Source organism: Rhipicephalus microplus, chromosome 1, assembly GCF_043290135.1.
Source record: "Rhipicephalus microplus isolate Deutch F79 chromosome 1, USDA_Rmic, whole genome shotgun sequence".
Classification (NCBI taxonomy): Eukaryota; Metazoa; Arthropoda; class Arachnida; order Ixodida; family Ixodidae; genus Rhipicephalus; species Rhipicephalus microplus.
Window position 1 is genome coordinate 190,208,656 of NC_134700.1, and position 6,928 is coordinate 190,215,583.

The 6,928-nt window shown below is 47.5% G+C and overlaps 1 long non-coding RNA gene across 1 annotated transcript; it reads left to right on the forward strand.

Annotated features, from left to right (window-relative positions):
* The first annotated feature begins 3,756 nt into the window (after positions 1–3,756).
* Positions 3,757–5,370, forward strand: LOC142803619 (uncharacterized). The gene is made up of 5 exons (XR_012894195.1): positions 3,757–3,845; positions 4,513–4,572; positions 4,637–4,741; positions 4,797–4,910; positions 5,209–5,370. It is a non-coding gene; the product is annotated as an uncharacterized LOC142803619 (long non-coding RNA).
* Positions 5,371–6,928: the final 1,558 nt, after the last annotated feature.

The window sequence follows — 6,928 nt, forward strand, 5'->3', positions numbered from 1 at the left end:
ATCAGTGAAGCGCGGGAGGCTTCAATCTCCCAGCCGGACCCGGTAGACCAGCGTCAACTCGTCGCTTGAGCTCAGTGGGCTGTTCTGGCCAGAGGGTTCGTGAAATAAGAGACCCTCTCACAGCCACTCACAAGCATTTATACAATACGTGTTCTCTCTTTCGTTCTCATAAGCAATATCGATTTCCTCCCATGATAGTATTACCTTTAATTCTGGAAGAATAGAAATAGTTCATCAGCTTAACAGCATCGCTGTTGTGTATTCTTCAAGTATATCGCAGGCTGCTAATGCCAACCACATTATTAAACGACTAGCCAGAATGACTGTCGCAGTCATTAACGTTAAATACAGTCTTACTAAATTGGCTAAACTGCACCTACAAAGGTGTATCTGTTCTTGCGCTAACTATGCAATGTGCACCACCATTCTTTTACAGGTTTCGGACCATCGCTTCACTTCCATGTCGAACTGTGGGCGTCGCCTTACCTGTGGGGTTAGTGTACCTGTACGCGGAGAAGCAACGCTGTTGTATTGCATTAGAAGCGACTAGTCGTACACTGCGGCGTAGTTATTAAATAAAGACTAGTGGCAATGCACTTTCCCACTCTCTGCCTTTGGAAGTGACATCGGTGACGTTGGGCATCTTTTTTTTTCTTTTTTTCAATATTCATTCACACTTTTGACGATACATGAGCCACGAATGTAATATTGTTAGTCCCCAAGAGAGCATCAGCAGTGGCAGTGATTGTGCGACTCATTGCATCCTCGACGGTGGGTGATAATTTATGGATAGTGTAGTACATTCCAACCAATTAACAACTACTCTTTCACCACCCTTTACCATTCATTAATCGACGAATCCCTCTCGATGCGAGCTTTTTGCTGATTCATAAAAACCTTCTTCGACAGAGGATAGCAACGAAGAGAATATGGCCTTCCACATAAAAACTTGAATAACCAACAAAGCAGGGATTGGAGACACGTACAGACCAACAGCTTTCCCCATATGTGTACCATCCAAGCAAAACATATCCCACATGATTTAGAGAAACATGTCCGTAGTGTTCAGACACACCAACCAACACTCAGCCACATGATATTGGAGTGCATCTGGAGGCCCACACGTACACGTCGACAGCCAACACATTACTACGCAACCGCACATGTCACACGGGCAGTGGGAGGCATTTCTTGTGGACGAGGACACTGTCCAATAGCTTTACTTGATGAGGCCCAGTGAGTTACCCGTTACAGTGGAGCCCTAGACTGAAGGCCCGACCATATCTGTCCATGTATCTATTTGTTTTAGAGGCGAAGCGTCTTATTGCGGCACCCGTTCGTCCCTCGTAGTCGTAGTAGTAGTGTGTAACCAGTCTTACATTTTGACCTCCAAGGTGGTGCTGGTGGGAGATTTCTTCTGTGCGTTGTTGAACAATAACAAATTCGCAGCGTGCGCGTTATCTAAAAGCCGAATTCCCCTGTCTCTCATTTCCCCTTAGCAGCCATTGACATGTACATCGAGCACTATCTGACAAGAAAGGGTTGCTACGTTATACTCGCTGGCCGTAATCTCCTTGGTTTTAAAAAAGGTTTAGCGAGCGTTGGGTCGCAGTGCCATTAATACAGTGAACTGGTATATACCATGAACTCGAGGTGGTTAAAGGTGGGAAGTAGACACGAAGTGCAAGCCGTAAGAAAGTGTGCGTGTGCCTCCTTTCGTTCAGTCCTTGGGATGTCCGCTGGATGGCGGTGCTTCTATATGAGGAATATATGATGAAAAGATGCGAGTTGGTGGTACTTGGAGTGTTGAATAGGTGGACGAACGGACACACAGACAGATGCATGGACGGACGCACGGATGGCTGCACGGACAGATGCACGCGTGGACGGACGCAGGAGCAGATGCACGCATGGACGGACGAAGGGACGGACGCACAGATGGACGTGCGGACGCACGAACAGACGCACGCATCGACGGGCGGATGGACGCACGGGCGGCCACACAGACACACGCATGGACGGACGGAAGCAAGAACGAATGGACGGACGGATGCTTCGCCCCGCTCTCCATCAATCACTCCGTGGATATGCTGCCATTTTCTTTCAACTTCAACACAAATGTCTTTTTTCGTCTGTCTATTTGTTTGTCTGTCAACCTAAACCACTGATCTCTACAAGGGAAGCTGGATGGCGCATCGAGCGTGTGCGGTTGAAGCCACCGGAAGACGCCTTTGGTTCCCCGGAAACCACCATCATGAACAGTCGCCTGCTGCGGACGCGAGGGCTCTTCTCTTCTTTTTAATGAAATGCCGGCCTGTAGAGCAGTAAACTTTACTAATTGACCAGAAATATTTTCGCGAAGGCATTTTACGCATGAGTACCTTAAAATTATATTCCTTTTTACGCAATCTGTGAGGAAATTGTGGTAGCTGACCTGCTGTTTTTTTAACAAAGCATGTTGAAGATGTTTGGCTTTTTGATATGTAGTTTTTGATATGTATATATGTAGGCCTCAAATATACGAGAAGTGGGTCAGTAACTTAAAGAGGGAAAACTGGACGCCGTTTGCAGGAAGTAAACCTTACATTGACAATTTGGCAGAATCATGTTTTCAACACTCGGTCCCAAAAATTCATATTCGAAAAGATGCCATCCCAACGTTGTTTAATTTCCCGGATCACACACTAAAGACAAACTTTCGCGCTCCTTGATACCAATGCACTCAATCACTTTTTTTTGTAAAAAATGTCATGACTTTTTTTTCTGTCACCTAATTAATAATTGTAACGCTATCAATTTTCAGTGGCTACCTGGTCATTGTGGGATCAGTGGCAATGATTCCGCAGACAACGCGGCTCGCACATCCCACCAAAAAGAGCACACCCTTCCGATTCCTTTATCAAGGACAGACGCTGCAAAGCAACTTCGTCACCTGGCACGTAGTCTGTGTCTGCTGGAATGGAACACCCCAAGCATAAGACATACGAGATTCTACCAAATAAACCCTCGACTGGAACTTCGACCTCCATCTCGTCGACGTGAAGCTTTGCTTCTTTGTCGCATTTGATTGGGGGTTGCCTTCACAAAAGCATATACAACCCTCACTGAATTGACCGACAATGCGGAACGCGACGTCTGCGGCACTTAATAAAACATCGGCCATCTGCTATGCCGTTGCCCTCGATTTGCCTCTGAAAGACAGACGCTTTCAAACGCATTGCGACAATTGGACGATCGGCCACTCTCTATGTAGGTGCTACTGGAACACCGTCCTCGTCTTTCGTTGGCTCAAAAGGCAGTCAGAGCTGTCTTGTGCTTTTTGAGGACTACAAGCCTATGTGAACACCTTTAACTTTTGTGTAGTGCCACCGCTGTATACGCGTCAGCCCATTGACTGACAATCCTCTTTATTTCTCTCTTTCTCTTCTCTTTTCTCTCTCCCTCTCGCATCTCTATACCCCCTTCCCATTCCCCCAGCATAGTCATAGAGAAAGAAGAAGACAAGAGAGGACACTCCACGAAACCTGGCCTTAGGAAGTGCGTCACGATTACGTAATCAACTAGTGCTCTCATCAAACGTCAGAGGACGCAAGCGCAGAAAAAAACAGTTATAATCAATGCAACAGAATTGTTTTCACAAAATATTAATTATACGCCCAAACTAAGTATGTTCTTTATACATAAAAACAATTTATTCAACACACCTTACGCGATTATTTTTCTCCAGCCGTACTGTCATAAACACCATCCACCCAGTGACAAGCCCATGCATGACTGACAGCGAGAACCTTTCGTCGCTTTCGTCAACGTCGGCTGCGTCGACGTTTTCAAGCGTGAGATAACAGGTGAGGCACGTTTTCAAGCGAAGATTGTTGAATGACATGTTGTTGGTCTTGTTCAGTCATTTTTTTCAGAAAACGGTTGCACCTGTGCGAATAAGACACTGTGCAACAAACATAGAAAGATGCACGCACACACGTTGCGCTTCGTGTGTGCGAGTTTGTTTCTTACGTGGGGTCTCATTCACGCAGTTGTAACCTTTTTCTGTAGCTTGTAAGGACGGGGAGGTTCGCTAAAAATAAAGTTTGCGGCTCTATGCGGCGGCTTGACGGGAACATTGTGCAACGTATGCAGTGTAGCAAAGGCGGCACGGCGCAAAGCCGAGGCGACGCGTGCTGCGTCTGCCACGGACGCGAGCATCTGTACCTTTCATCAGTGAAAGCTGGCACTGTTGATAATTCCAAAAATCACAAATTACTTGTTTCCTTGTTGGTGCCTTCTCTTTTCTTCCACGTTCTACCAATTTATGCTTTTGAAAGAGTTGTTTAAGTTTCCCCATGCTACAAGCTTTGTAACTTGTACCAACTGCACATATATGCAGATTTTCTGAGCGTCGCTTCAAATAGTGACTGTGACATGACTGCAAAAGCTGCACTGCAAGGTGCGGATGAGCTTTAGTTTGTGTTATTTTAAGCCTCCTGCTTACACATTGTCGTAATTTCATTTCTTCAGGACCTGCGGTAGAGGCTTCAAAAAGCGGCTCCCACACATTGAGGTGCCCCGATGAACAGGGTGCGTTCAGTGTCGCGATTTCTCTTTTTTTTACCCAAATTGACTGCTGACCAAACCTCTGCAGGTGGCAGCTCCCTTGTAGCTGGTGAAAGAATTTCCGCCGACTTCGTCTTGCCGGAGAAAACCTTAACCAGTCATTCAGCTGTCACAAAAGGAACTTGTGTGACCGGTAAGTTATATGTTCACTTCAACACCAGAGTGGATTGATATAGAGACTTCCGCAGGCCGCTCGCAAGGTTGTTCCGACAGCACTGTCCGAGGCACTGAACAAGCTTCACAAGACCCTCCAGAAGATGTCTCTGCCAACAGCTCCACGTCTGAGTGCCCTAGAGAAAATGGTGACTATGCTTTTATTGCAGCTGTTTTAATGTGCTATTTTATGTTTAGGACATTCTGAGGAAACTATCCTCAAAAGGACACTACGTGTGCACTTACAAAATGTAAGGGTGGGCTCTCAGTGATTTTCATTTTTTTTGTGCATTGTCAACATTGTGAATGGTTTGTTTTTAGGTAGTGGAATCGAAAACTTTGCACCACAGAAGAAAGTTGTGCACCTTGGGTCTGAAAGAGCGAGGAAAGTGCTCGTATGGGATTAGTTGTTCTTCGCTTTTACATCCATTTTTTTGTTTATTGCAGTGCGTTCCTGTGTGCCAGCGACAATGTCTCCATCAATGAAGTACAAGCAAACCATTAAACATCTGCAAGCCAAAGTAGCAGCACAGCGGAAAACTATCAAAAGACTGCGGAGACAGCCTCACCAAACTAACCACTCGTTCGTTGCATACATTGTTTTGGTTACCCGCTGTTCTGCTTTACGCGCTCAGCAAAGACACAACCACACGAGACGCTAGCTAGCAAGGGACTGTTTATTGATGGCTGCCGCGCCGCGCGCGCGCCCTCTCTCAAGGTGGCCAGGTGAGGTGGGATCATCCCGATTTATTAAGCGGTGGCCCGCCTGGTACATCCTCCTTTTTCTTTAGGTGATGTAGTCGGCAAAGCGCGTCGGTGCTCTACGTGGCCTAGTTGATCTTCTGAGACTCGAGTCGGCTGCTTCTTGTGCCTGGCAAGTGACCTTATGCTGAGACGGGACCACGTCGGGGTCCCTTGATGGTTGACTTGCAATGGGTGGTGCACGTGCAGCTGACTGGTTCAGTAGAGCATCCGATGCAGGCGCCTGTTGTGACGGATGTCGTTCCTTTCGTGATGCGGATGCTGTTGTCAAATCGGGCGCTGTATCTGATGTTGAATGTTGTCTATGCTGTATAGGCGACGGGATTATCGGTGCGACATCCTTGTCATCCAGTGGGTCTAAGTGTTCGGGCGTCCTTTTTAGATGCTGACGATTCCTTCGATAACGCCGGCCTTCATCTGTACAGACTATGTAAGATCTAGGGCCAGCAAGTTTCTCTACTCGGGCTTTCGGAAACCACCCCTTGTCGTTTCTTATTCTGACGACGTCCCCTTCGGAGAGAGGTGTGAGAGGTATGCCTTTGCCGTGATCCTGTGGATGTTTCCGCACTGACGATGTCGAAGCCGATGAGAAGTCTGGAAGTCGTCCCCGAAGCATCCGTCCCATAAGGAGCTGACTTGGTGTGCGTCCGTCTATCAGGGGCGAGATTCGATAATTGAGCAGTGCAACCCAAAACTCCTCGCCAGCGTACTCACTTTTCTTCAAGAGGCGCTTTACGACCTGTACCCCTTTCTCAGCTAGACCATTGGCCCTGGGGAAGTGTGGACTGGATATGGTATGAGTAAAATCGTATTTTACTGCAAACTGTCTAAACTCTCGCGATGTGAACTGTGGTCCTCCATCGGTACAGACTTCAATGGGTATACCGTGGCGAGCAAACATGGTCCCTAGTGTGTCCACTACGACCTGACTTGTTGACTGAGGCAACTGTTCCACTTCTGGGTAGTTGGAGTAGGCACAGTACGCAACCAGGTAACGCTTGCCCCCATGGTCAAATAGGTCGACACCAATTCGCTGCCACGGCCGCGTTGGGATTTCCCTCGATAACAGTGGCTCTGAAGGTTGCCGGTAGGCAAAGTGCTGACATGTGGCACACTTGCTAATGAGTGACTTGATGTCAGCATTCATCCCAGGCCAGTACATCAGAAGGCGTGCTCTGGCTTTGCACTTGCTCATTCCCAAATGGCCTTCATGAAGACGTTGCAGCATGGATCGCCTCAGACTCTTTGGGATTACCACCCTGCTGCCCCGCAAAAGCACTCCATCAACATATGACAGTTCTGACAAACATGGAGCTAGTTCGCCTGAGACTGGTCGTCCTTCCTGGAGTGCCTCCACCACTTGCTTGAGGTATGGGTCCGCCAGGATTGCAGAGGTCAGTTCAGT